The sequence below is a fragment of the Trichechus manatus genome, unplaced genomic scaffold (genome assembly GCF_000243295.1).
Source record: "Trichechus manatus latirostris isolate Lorelei unplaced genomic scaffold, TriManLat1.0 scaffold00190, whole genome shotgun sequence".
Taxonomy (NCBI): domain Eukaryota; kingdom Metazoa; phylum Chordata; class Mammalia; order Sirenia; family Trichechidae; genus Trichechus; species Trichechus manatus.
This window is the reverse complement of record NW_004444126.1, coordinates 823,527-838,018: the sequence shown is the minus strand read 5'-3', so window position 1 is coordinate 838,018 and position 14,492 is coordinate 823,527.

The window sequence follows — 14,492 nt, the reverse complement described above, 5'->3', positions numbered from 1 at the left end:
AATTAATTAATTAAAATTAAATAAAAATAAAGATTTTTTTCCTTAGATGCACCAGCCACACTGCAAATGTTCAATAGTCATGTGTGGCTTGTGGCTATCAGACTGAACAACACAGATAAAGAACATTTCCATCTTCATAGAAAAGTTCTTCTTTCTGATGGCTGGTTTAGATTTTTGTAGGTTATCATAAAGATACTTGAAGAAGCTAATGCAAGAGTCGAAGAGAAAAGGAGACAGGCCACGAGAGGTCATCAGCTCTCCAAATGGCCAAACACTAAAGCAGACTTAACATTAACCCTTACAATAAATCCTCAGTCCTTAGGACAATTAATTAAAACATTTCTGTTATGGGTTACACTGTGACTCCCAAACGGATATGTTGAAGTCCTAAACTCTAGTGCATGTGTATTTATTTCTCAATAAGATCTTTGCAGATATAATCAAATTAAGATGAGGCCATACTGGATTAAGGTGGTTCTTCATCCAGTATGACTGGAATCCTTTAAAGAAGAGAAGAGACACACAGACACACAGGAAGAGCATCATGTGAGGACGAAGGCAGAGACTGGAGTGATGCATCTACAAGCCAAGGGACGCCATGGATTGCCAGCAACCACCAGAGGCTAGGAAGACATGAGGAAAGATCCTCCCCTTGAGCCTTCAGAAAGAACATGGTCCTGCCAACCCCCTAATTTTGAACCTCTAGCCTCCAGAACTGAGAATAAATTTCTATCGTTTTAAGCCACCTAGTTTGTGGTAATTTGTTACAGCAGCCATAGGAAACTAATACAACTTCCCAAACTCTTCCTTGAAATGCTCTTAGTAGGTGTCCTTGAAAAGGTATTCAATAATTTAGTGGAAATTAAATAATTTGGGAAAAATTATTTACCCGTTTCTTTAAAAATCCTATTCCTTCAGACTGAAGACCTCTTTTTGCTAATTCTGTTGTCAGTAATTTCAATAATTTGGAGGAAAACAGATTTTGTGACTTCAAGACCTCCATATTAGTATTAGTATGCTAATGATATTGTGAGTCTCCAAGAGACAGAATATACAATGTTTCCAAATAATAATTATTATAATAATTACTGAGCACTTAATATGCACCTGGCACTATTCTAAGTGGCATTATATTAACTCATTTAATCTTCACGAAAATCCTATGAAGTCGGTACTATTATTATCCCCACTTTTAGATGAAGAGACAAGGCATGGAGAGATTAAATAACTCATCTATTAAAAAAGGAGGGTGTGCCATTTCCTTGATAATCTTATAATGTATTTTTATCATATATGTTTAAATGAAGATCAAAATAAGAACCAAAAAAAAGGAGAATGTCAAAGTAATAAGCTAACAAATAGAGGTGTTGTGATTCAAACCCAGGCATTTTGGCGCTAGAGTTCATGATCTTAACCGTTATATACGTCCTCTCAAAATTATTTGAAAACAGAATCATTTATCTACCCCCTAAAATATCTAAGATCTTGCAAAACTTTATGCCTGGAGTTCATGAAATACTAAAAGGTTACTTAGGTCTGTCTCTTTCTTGCAACCTGAATAAGCTAATCTAGAACTATGCCCTAAATTACTTTCGCTCATTTTAAAATGTTCCAGTTCCCAGTGTATAGTCTTTGTAAACTGTTGAGATTTTGTTTGTTTTGTTTTAAGAAAGGCTAGGTCCATCATCCCCCAAACTACATTCACTTGTTAATTCCCACATGCCAGTGAAAAGCAGAACAACAAATCATTCAATATAAACTCTAATTTGGAAACTTTCCACAACATAATTCTGGTATCATAACCTTTGTACTTCTACACTGTTCTATTCATTTGAGATGGTTATAAATAAGTCAACACCATTTTATTAGGTAAATAGAGCCAACTTCCTTCTTTTAAGGCTAATGTGAAAAAAGTTTGACTTGTTTACTCATCATAACAGGTATTCAAAAGAATACACAAACTCAAAATTAATTATTAAAATTTCAAATTCAACCAAGTTATAAATGCATGCAACTTAAACATTTAAAACACAGCATGAATAATTTATATTATCACATGCCATTAAATTTTAAAAGCATTACTTTTCAGCAATTATGACAAATAATAAAAATCCCTGAGGCTATTACTAAGCTCTGAACTTACTGGTACTTTCACACCCTCCTATCCGGATAGACACTTTGTGAGAGATGAACCAGTGAATGAAAATCACTAAAGGACCTTGTTCCTGTTAAAATACCAACTTTATAAAAGAAAAAATCATGGCTCACATACAAATATAAAATGAACACACACCAAAGACTTTATTTAACTCATTAACTAATGAATAAAGCAGTAAATAGAGAAATCAAAGTACCACCCATGTAGAGACAATCAAGAAGGCTGAAGTGATTTTCCAAATAGATGCACAATTGGCTTTTTCAGGGGAAGAAAAGGAAATCAATGGTCCCTTCACCCAGAATGAATTCATTTGAATACACATATGGACAAGAATCAACTGCACTACTTTCAGTTATCTACAATGTTAAGGGTTATAAAATACTTCAAAGACAATGAAAGATACAAAGCCCATAGAATCAGGTAACCCAGCAGTGTGCACTGCATGCCAGACAACCTAGATATCCATTGAAGACACCCAGTAATCTTTTTGGTCCATTTCAACTCTTTCACATTTTTTTCCTGACAATCCCAAAGCGAAGTATGGATAGACAGGTTAGACAGATAGACTGATTAGATTGGCTGACTAGACAGATTAGATAGACTGGTTGATTAGATAGACTGACTGATAAGACAGATTGATTGATTAGATAATTTGATTAGACAGATTAATTTATTACATTGATTGATTAGATTAGATAGACAGACAGACAGATAGATGCTGTCAAGTAAACTCCAACTCATGGTGACCTTATGTACAAAAGAGTGAATCATTGTTCAGCCCTGTGTTATCTTCACAATTGCTGGCATGTTCAAGTCCATCCTTGCAGCTATTATGCCAATCCATCTCACTGAGGGTCTTACTCGCCCTCGCTGGCCCTTTACTTCATAAAACATGATGTCCTCCTCCAGCAAGTGATCTCTCCTGATAATGTGTCCAAAGCAAGCAAGTCAGACAATATTCTGTTGTGATCCATAAGGTTTTCACTGGCTAATTTTTTAAAGCAGATTGTCTTAGTTATCTAATGCTGCTCTAACAGGAATACCACAAGTGGATGGCTTTAACAAACAAATTTATTCTCTCACAGTATAGGAGGCTAGAAGTCAGAATTCAGGGCACCAGCTCCAAGGAAAGGCTTTCTCTCTCTGTTGGCTCTCGAGGAAGGTCCTTGTCATCAATCTTTCCCTGGTCTAGGAGCTTCTCTGCACAGGGACCCTGGGCCCAAAGGACATGCTACACCCCTGGCACTTCTTTCTTGATGGTACAAGGCCCCTCTCCTCTCTGCTCACTTCTCTCTTTTCTATCTCAAAAGAGAATGACTCAAGATACAACCTAACCCTGTAGATTGAGTCCTGCCTCATTAACATAACTGCCTCTAATCCTGTCTCATTAACATCATAGAGATTAGAATTTACAACACATAGGATAATCACATCAGATCACAAAATGGAGGACAACTACACAATACTGGGAATCATGGCCTAGACAAGTTGACACATGTTTTGGGGGGACACAATTCAATCCATAACATAGATCATCAGGCCTTTCTTCCTACTCTGTCTTAGTCTGGAAGTTCTGCTGAAGCCTGTCCACCATGAGTGACCCTGCTGGTATTTGAAATACTGGTGGCATAGCTTCCAGCAACACAGCAACACACAAGCCATCACAATATCACAAATTGACAGATGGGTGGTGGGAAATACACTAGAATCAAGGGAAAGGAGCTACCTTTTAATGAAATAAATATGATCAAAGGAAGCCTACCATGAGATAATTAGAAGGAAGTGGTGCTGGAAATGAGCAAACACACAACCCAGCAGGAAACTTGAAATGGATAATTAATATAATTCTCTATGTATTCAGCATCATCCAGTGGAGAGAGAAAACTAGGTCAAAGAATAGAAGTATAGGATTCTAAAATTCACAGTCACCAACATTATTACAAAATACATTTTAGTAACAACATAAGAGTCATGGTTGACAGGAATGGTCTCCAGACAGTGTTCTATGAGGTGTGAAACAGGACTGTAGTCTAACCCCTCATCTCACGCCTATCTTTTTAAATTTAATTCTTAAGATTGGAAGCCGCTTTTAAAGATCTAGATCAGGGGTCAGCAAATTATGGCATATGGATCAAATCCGGCCCACCAACTGCTTTTTGGAAATAAAGCTACTTCTATTCATTTACATATTGTCCATGGCTGCCTTTGCAGTACACCAGTAGTTGCAACAAGCACCATATAGCTCACAAGTCCTAAAACATTTACTATCTGGCCCTAGAAAAAAAAATTTCCAACCTCCAATCTAGAAAGTATTGGTTCCCAATAATTTCAAGTCTCTTGACCCTTTTTAAACATCAAAAATTTTCCTGATCTTTTATTTGTACATTTTAAGACAGCTAATTGAGAAAATTTGCTTGCTGAACATGAAGGGGCCTTGATGCACTTACTGACGAAGATCAAAGACTACAGCCTTCAGTATGGGTTGAACCTCAACATAAAGAAAACAAAATTCCTCACACTGGCCAACAAGCAACATTATGATAAACAGAGAAAAGACTGAAGCTGTAAGGGATTTCAATTTACTTGGATCCACAATCAACACCCACAGAAGCAGCAGTCAAGAAATGAAACAACGTATTGCCCTGGGTAAATCTGCTGCAAAAGATCTCTTTAAAGTGTTCAAAAGCAAAGATGTCACTTTGAGCACTAAAGTGCACCCGACCCAAGCCACTGTGTTTTCAATCACCTCATATACATGTGAAAGCTGGACAAGGAATAAGGAAGGCCCAAGAAGAATTGATGCCTTTGAATTATGTTGCTGGCAAAGAATATTGAATACACCATGAGCTGTCAGAAAAACAAATAAATCCGTCTTGGAAGAAGTACAGCCAGAATGCTCATTAGAAGCAAGGATGGCAATACTTAGTCTTATGCACTTTGGACATGTTATCAGGAGGGACCAGTCCCTGAAGAAGGACATCATACTTGGTATAAATAGAGGGTCAGCAAAAAAGAGGAAGACGAGATGGATTGACACAGTGGCTACAACCACCGGCTCAAACATAGCAATGACTATGAGGATGGTGCAGGACCGAGCAGAGTTTTGTTCTGTTGTACACAGGGTTGCTATGAGTCGGAACCAACTCAACAGCGCCTAATGACAACAACAACTGAGTAAACACAATAGCAAAGGGCTAATCTGAATTCATTATTGCCTTTAAATACACTTGTATTTTTCCTGTTAAAATACCAACTTTTTAAAAGAAAAAATGTTGTATCTATATATATTTGAAAAAGCAGAGGCATATATGTGAGCAAGTTATTTCCTTATTTGTTATTATCTGCTAGTCCACAGATGATGCTTGGTGTACACGTGAACTGAAGCCTGGACTCCCCTCGGAGTCCACTCAACAGTAGGAACCACTGATCTGGTGCAAGTTTCTTTGCCACAGAGAATAAAAGGTTATGCTGGTGAATCAATTCTGCTATGTTATTACTATCAGAAATAATGGCTTAATAGCAACTACTCTACTGTTTTTTTGTAAGACATCCTCCAAAATGTAATTGGCTTATGTTCATAACCTCAATAATCTTCATCTATTTATTTAGCGATTTTTTTAAGGAACATTTTATAATAATCTGACCTGGCAAGTTCAAAGGGAAGTTATATTACTCAGAAGTAAATGTCCATAAAAATATTTCTGAGACTTTGTGCTATAGTTAACGTGGATATCCGGTAACACTCACTTAGAAATTTTTCAGACCAAAATCTTCTTAGCCATATTTTACATTGCAGAGCTTTGAAAATATCATTTTTTCTAGGGATGAAACAAAAACTTATTCAGAAAATACTACTTTTGCCTGCATGTACCCCCTCAATCTATCTGTTCTTTAGGCCAACAGAATGGTGGTTCAATCAGATGAGACACCAGGTAAAGCCATCTCAATATTGCAAAAAGGAAAACTGACAGCATCTCTACCATTTGCCCATTTGACTACTACTGTAAATATAATGCCTTCAGTGTGCACCACAGAATACCTACACTCCAAGCCCTCACCAGAAAATACAACTTTATATTGTTTGCTATCCAAAGAGGAAAACCTCTTTCACTAACCTAAACCTGCCTCCCGAAAAGTTCCACCCCATTGGTCTGGGTTTTGTGCCCTAAAACAAAATATTAAGTCTTCTGCCTTCAGATATTATGCATAGCTCTCACATCTCATCTGTACAGCACCTTGGTTTAGGACTATTGTGTGATAAACTTCTGTCCTTGCAACATTTCCTTTCCACTTGGGAGAAACGGCAAGAGAAGGGAGGGGGGATGAATGAGTATACTATAAACTGACTGGTTAGATAAGTTAATCAAGGTGCCTGCTTATTTCTAGCTGAAAAGCTGCAGCTCTCCCACCACTTCTCTATTTAAAAGTTCAAGCACTCTCAGTAACTTGTGAGGACTGACAGGCAGCAACCTAGTTCTTAATTAAGAACTATGTACACCCAAGCAGGCTTATGCCTTCACAGAACTGAGACCCTTGTAGGGCCTGATCAGGAACAGCTCAGGGATGACACGGGGACTTAAAAAAAAAAAAAACTTAACACCTAGTCCTTCCTTTCCCTTCCCTCACTGTGAAGTGTTTTTCTGGCACATCCTTTAAGTAAACAAGTTATCAACAAACAATATGTCACTTCAAGCACTCCCAACGGAACAGTAAGTCTTTACTGTGAGGAGTAAGAAGTGCTATTCCCCCTTTAAGCCAAATACCCAAATTCCCTCAAATGTTCATCACATGACCTAGTCACTTTTTAGGATGTTCTCTAATTAACCAATATGTTCCTCCAAAAATATAGTTCCTAAAACCGGACAGAATGGAGGAGGAACCAGTAGGTTTCCAGAGTTCAACACTCTCTTTTCATTAACAAATACTAACACTGTATTCATTAGCTTCTTTATGATTGAATATGGTTAGTTCATGTTAAACTTATAGTCAATCCCCAAACCTTTTCCCAAAAACTACTGATAGGTAAGATTTGTTCATATATATGTACTGAAACCTAAATGCAAAAGCTCACTTGTAATTGATGAATTTTCCCTTTATTTATTAATATATTCAACTATTGAGCACATACTCTGCGCCAGACATCTACTAAGAACTGAAGGTAAAAAAAGAAAACAAAATAGACGTAGTCCCTGCTCTCAATATCTTGGTGGTTTCACGTTATTATTCTAGTATATCAATAGCTCTCTGAATCCTAATTCTTTCAGGGCATTATCTATCCACCTTATATTTGTGAAAACCACAAATCCAATACGTTATGGATTGAATTGTGTCCCCCAAAATGTGTGTCAACTTGAGTAGACCATGATTCCCTGTATTGTGTGGTTGTCCTCCATTCTGTGATCTGATATGATTATCCATGTGTTATAGATCCTAACATCTATGATGTTAATGAGGCAGGATTAGAGGCAGTTATGTTAATGAGGCAGGAGTCAATCTCTTCCGAGATATAAAAGACAGAAACAAGCAGAAAGGAGAAGGACCTCCTACTACTAAGAAAGCTGAGCCGGGAGCAGAGCGTGTCCTTTAGATGCAGGGTCCCTGTGCTGAGAAGCTCCTCCACCAGGGAAGACTGATATCAAGGAACTTCCCCCAGAGCCGACAGAGAGAGAAAGCCTTCCCCTGGAGTTGGCGCCCTAAACTCTGACATCTAGCGTCCTAAAGTGTGAGAGAATAAATTTCTATTTCTTAAAGCCATCCACTTGTGGTATTTCTGTTACAGCACCACTAGATAACTAAGACAATGCCTCTCATGCCTTCATCCAGGAAACAACACTACTGAATAAGACTAGATAAAAAATAGAGTCCTGTGTCTTCGCACAGACTTCCTACAGGTTTATATCAACTCTATGATTATCCAATCAGCTACAAAAGCAACAACTTTATCATCATTAAACCTGCAAGATTCTTGTTATCCATAAGATTTTCATGAGCCACTTTATCAAATTCTTTAGGAAAATTAAGATATACTATGTTATCTGAGAGTCACCCTAATAAAAGGGGAAAAAAGATAATGAAAAGTTCTTAAGTGAAGCCATGTTGGCTCCTGGTCATTGTCATCTCTATCTATTATCATTCAGGACTCAGTCACAAGACAGAAACCACACCATTATTTGAAAAGACAGAACTTAATACAAGAGTTGTTATCTAAATATAAAGTTTTTAAGTAACTAAAGGGGCAAAAAGAAAGCTCTAAGGCATCACTGAGATAGCAGAAAGCAGCTACCACCTAGGGCTGGGCTAACAAAAGGAAGACACTTAAAGTATTAAGGAGCCCTAGTGACTCAGTGGTTAAGAGTTACAGCTGCTGAACAAAAGGTCAGCAGTTTGAATCCACCAGCCGCTCCCTGGAAACCCTGTAGGGCAGTTCTACTCTGTCCTATAGGGTAGCTATGAGTCGGAATCAACTTGAGGGCAACCGGTTTTTAAAGTATTAAAACTTAGAAGCTTAGAAGAGGCCCCACGGAACTCAAACTCACACATCTGAGGAGTGGGCAATGCTCAGCTACTGCTAGTGTCTCTGATTTGCGAGGAGAGGCCAGGGACCCAGACCTCTGAAGCGGGGCGCTGGCTGGGGTGCTAGGGTCTCAGAAGGAAGTGTGATAAAGCTGGTCCTGCAAGTGTTGGAAAAACTGCAAAATGGATCCAACAACTGCTACAGGAAGGTACTGCTGCTACAGGAATGAAGAAGTGTTGTTAGGGTGACCACCACTCAAAGGAATAGCAAGCATCAAAGGTCACAAGATGCAAACGAGAAAGAGCAAGTCCCTCCTTCCTCCTCTAGCTCTTTTCCTTCCCCTATCTGTAGAGCCTAACAGGGAGCAGAAATGTGGTCTGCAGAGTCCCTGCCACAAGATCACAAAGCAGAAGTAAACAAAGATGGATGTGGAGGTAACAAACAATCACTCAACAACTGGCAAAATATCTTCTAAGGTCACACAAACTATCTGTTTAATAATTCACGATTTTGTGCACAGGATGACATAATTATACCAATCATCTCTCTCTACTCTGTAATAACAACAACAATAAGCACATCTAACATTTATTTAGCACTTACTATTGGTCGACTTTCAACCATTTCAGGGCGCAGTATATGATCAAGAACCGATGGTAGTGAAGAAAGAAGTCTAAACTGCACTGAAGGCACTGGCGGAAAAAAAGGCTCCAGGAATTGACAAAATACCAATTGAGATGTTTCAACAAATGGATGCAATGCTGAAGCGCTCACTCATCTATGCCAAGAAATTTGGAAGACAGCCACCTGGCCAACTGACTGGAAGAGATCCATATTTGTGCCCATTCCAAAGGTGATTCAACAGAATGAGGAAATTATCAAACAATATCATTAATATTACAAGCAAGTAAAACTTTGTTGAAGATCATTCAAAAACAGTTACAGCAGTACACCGATGGAACTGCCAGAAATTCAAGCTGGATTCAGAAGAGGACGTGGAACAAGGGATATCATTGCTGATGTCACATGGATCTTGGCTGAAAGCAAAGAATACCAGAAAGAAGTTTACCTGTGTTTTACTGACTATGCAAAAGCATTCGACTGTGTGGATCATAACAAATTATGGAAAACATTGTGAAGAATGGTAATTCCAGAACACTTAATTGTGCTCATGAGGAATCTGTACATAGACCAAGAGGCAGTCATTTGAAGAGAACAAGGGGATACTGCATGGTTTAAAATCAAGAAGGGTGTACGCTGGGGTTGTATCAATTCACCATACTTATTCAATTTGTGTCCTGAGCAAAATAATCCTAGAAGCTGGACTATATGAAGAACGCGGCATCAGGATAGGAGGAAGGCTCATTAACAACCTGCTATATGCAGATACAGAACCTTGCTTACTAAAAGCAAAGCAGACTTGAAGCACTTACTGATGAAGATTAAAGACCACAGCCTTCAGTATGGATTACACCTCAACATTAAGTAAACAAAGATCCTCACACTGGACCAATAAGCAACATCATGACAAATGGAGAAAAGACTGATATTGTCAAGGATTTCATTTTACTTGGACCCACAATCAACACCCATGGAAATAGCAGTCAAGAAATGAAACAACGTATTGCACTGGGCAAATCTGCTGCAAAAGACCTCTTTAAAGTGTTTAACAGCAAAGATGTCACTTTGAGGACTAAGGTGTGCCTGATCCAAGCCATGGTATTTTCAATAGCCTCATATGCATGCGAAATCTAGACAATGAATAAAGAACACCAAAGAAGAATTCATGCTTTTGAACATGGCGCTGGTGAAGAATACTGAATATACCATGGACTGCCAGAAGGAACAAATCTGTCTTAGAAGAAGTACAGTCAGAACACTCCTTAGAAGCAAGGATGGTAAGACTTTGTCTCTCGTACTTTGGACATGTTATCAGGTAGGACCCGTCCCTGGAGAAGGACATCATGCTTGGTATAAACAGAGGGTCAGTAAAAAAGAGGAAGACCCTCAACGAGATGGAGTGACACAGTAGCTGCAACAATGGGCTAAAACACAGCCAACAATTGTGAGAATGGCACAGGACTGGGCAGTGTTTTGTTCTGTTGTACATACAGTCACTATGAGTCGGAACCAACTTGACAGCACCTGACAACGACATGTGTAAAACTGCTTTAAATAGCATACATGTATTAGTTCATATAACCCTCACAACAACCCTATGAAGTAGGCAATATTCCCACTTTAGATGGGACAATGAGGAGCAGAAAAGTTAAATAACTTGCCCACGATCACAGAGTTGTTGAGAAGCTTAGATTAAACCCAGATAGTCTAACTCAACAGGCTACGCTTTTGACCACCACATATGCTACAATGCCATGATATATAACTCTCTCTAAATTTAAGGCAACCTTTGAAATTTAACACTTGTTGAACAAAATTTACATATATGCTATTTGAAGTTCATTCTAGATTTATAGCTATATGAAAAATCAAACTTTCACACATGGATGAGTATTTCAAGAATCTTTCCTGAGAACAGCCAACCTGGCAACACACTTCTACTGGTGCCATAAGCAACACAGGATAAAATGAGCAAAATAAAAACAATGACATAATCTTTCACACTGCAAATCAAAATTACCACTTTCACTATTGTCCCACTCACCAATAAGAAATAACTCATGGTAGATATGTACAGCTTATTTTATAAATGTTATTTCTATTGACTGAAGCTCATAAATATGCTGGGGTTGAGAATATAAATTAAAAACAGTCCTTGACTGACAGAGACTGGAAAAACCCTGAGAGTATGGCCCCCAGACACCCTTTTAGCTCAGTAATGAAGTCACTCCTGAGGTTCACCCTTCATCCAAAGATTAGACAGGCTCATAAAACAAAGCAAGACTAAAGTCGTACACCAGCCCAGACTAGAAGGCAGGAGGGGACAGGAAAACTGGTAATAGGGAACCCAAGGTCAAGAAGGGAGAGTACTGACATGTCGTGGGGTTGTTAATCAATGTCATAAAACACTATGTGTACTAACTGCTTAATGAGAAGCTAGTTTGTTCCGTAAACCTTCATCTAAAGTTCAATTAAAAAAAAAAAAATCTAGAATTTAAAAAAAAAAGTCCTTGATCCTCAATATTAGATATATGATTTATATATAATTTTAAGTGTAAACATAATAAATGTATTTCTTTTTCTTACAATATTCTTCAACATAATGATACAGATTTTTAGTGTCATGATTAAAGAGTCAGTGTTACAGAAAGCCATGGTTAAAATACTGTTCACAACTCACAACTGACAAAAGCTAGAAACAACCTAAATGGCCATCGACAGATGAATGGATAAACAAACTGTGATATATACATACGATGAAATATTACACAGCCACAAAGAGAAATGAAGTCCTAATGCATGCTACAACATGGCTGAACCTTGAAAACATGCTGAGTGAAGTCAGTCAATCACAAAAGGACAAATATTATATGATCTCACTCATATATCTAGAATAGGCAAATGTATAGAGACCAAAGTGGTTACCAATGGTGGCAGGAAGGGGGAAAGGGGAGTCACTGCTTAGGAAGCACTGAGATTCTGTTTATGGTGATGGAAATTTGGCAACAGATATTGGTGATAGTTGCACAACATGATTAACGTAACTGATGTCACTAAATTGTAAAAAACATCAAACTGGCAAATGTTGTTATATATTTATATGTATGTTGTTGTTAGGTGCCGTGGAGTCAGTTCCAACTCATAGCGACCCTACATACAACAGAAAGAAACACTGCCCAGTCCTGTGCCATCCTCACAATCATTGCTATGTCTGAGCCCACTGTTGCAGCCACTGTGTCAATCCATCTCATTGCGGGTCTTCCTCTTTTTTGCTGACCCTCTACTTTAACAAGCATGATATCCTTTTCCAGGGACTCGTCCCTTCTGATAACATGTCCAAAGTACGTATATAAACAATAAAAAAAAATATTGCTACATCTAAAATCACTATGTACAAAATGTAATACTATACAGCAAAAAATTTTTTTTTAAATGTTGAAGCCAAATTGATACAATAAAATGAAATGAATCACTTACAATTGAAAATCACCATCTCAATCTTTTAAAAAGTGCTTCAAAGCAAGGCAATGTTTAGGAGCATGGAAGTTTGAGAAATCTTACAGCAGCTTCAAAGAAAGAAATGAGCTTTATTATTCCTATTGGTTCATAAAAGGCATCCAAAAAAATCTATTTGAGATTCACCTCTTTCCTTCCCTTATTTAACTTGAACTCATTCATTTCTTCATGTGCAATATGAAAACCATGCCCCAAGGAACTGCCTGTGTTACTTCCCAGCAATAAGACTAACATTCAATAGCAAAAGGCAGTTATAATTCATCACTATTTGCTTAACGGTCACCCAAATCAAAGACCGTCTGGTACAATGGTTAAGATCACAGACTCTAGAGCCAGACTGCTGACTTAGAATCCAGAACACTTTCATTTCCTAGCTGTGTGATCTTTAGCAAGTTATTTAACCTCACTGTGTCTCAGCTGCCTCATCTGTAAAATGGGAATAATAATAGTACCTACCTCATAAGGTAGTTGTGAGGATTAAATGAGTTACCATATGTAATTTCAACAGTGCCTGACACAGAGTAAGCACGCTTATAGACATGAGCTAATGTTATGGATTGAATTGTGTCCCCCCAAAATATGTGTTGGAATGCTAAACCCTATACCTGTGGATGTAATCTAATCTAATGTAATATAATCACCTTCCATAATGCAATCAATCAATCAGTTGAGGTCATACCAGTGTAGGGTGGATCCTAAATCTAATCACCTCTGAGTTATAAAAAGAGCAGAACAGACAGACTCACAAGCATAAACGAGGGAAGCAGACACCATGTGAGGATGGTCTACAAGCCAAGGAGCCAAGGAATGCCCAAGGCTACCAATAAGGAAGGAAGTGACAAGACCAAGAACCTGATTTGGAATTTTAGCCTCCAGAACAGTGAGAAAATAAATTTCTGTTCTTTAAAGCCACCCACTTGTGGTATTTCTGTTACAGCAGCACCAGGAAATGAAAATAGCTATAATAATCTGAAACCAACAGATTCTATGCTTATGGAAGGAAGACTGCCTTCCACATAAGTACTTTATAATTTATAGTTCTTCCAAGTATGTGTAATGAAAATTTTATTCTTCATAAAATATACAAATTTATGGACAATTTTCTGAACAATTTTTATAAATGGTTTTCATAAATCTTTGTAGAAATTAGGACTGTATCCTTTGATGCACAAAGGTTTTTGATTTTGATAAAGTACAATTTATCTATTTTTTTATCTTTTCTTGCTTGTGTTTTTGGTGTCATATTTAAGAAATCATTGTCTAACCCAAGGTCACAAAGACATACTCCTATTTTTTCTTTTAATAGTTTTATAGCTTTAGCTGTAACATTTAGGTCTTTGATCCATTTTGAGTTAATTTTTGTGTATGACGTGAGGTAGGGGTCCAAATTTATTGTTTTGCATGTAGATATCCAGTTGTCCCATTATCATCTGTTGAAAAGACCATTCTTTCCCCATTGAATGGTCTTGGCACCCTTGTTGAGAATCAATTGACTATAAATGTGAGGGATTATTTCTGGACTCTCAATTCCATTGATCTATATGTTATCCTTAAGCCAGTACTATCTTGATTACTGTAGTCTTGTAGGTTTTAGAATTGGGAAGCATAAGTCCTTGAACTTTTTCTTCTGTTTCAAGATTGTTTTGGCTATTCTGGGTCCCTTGTATTTCCATATAAATGTTA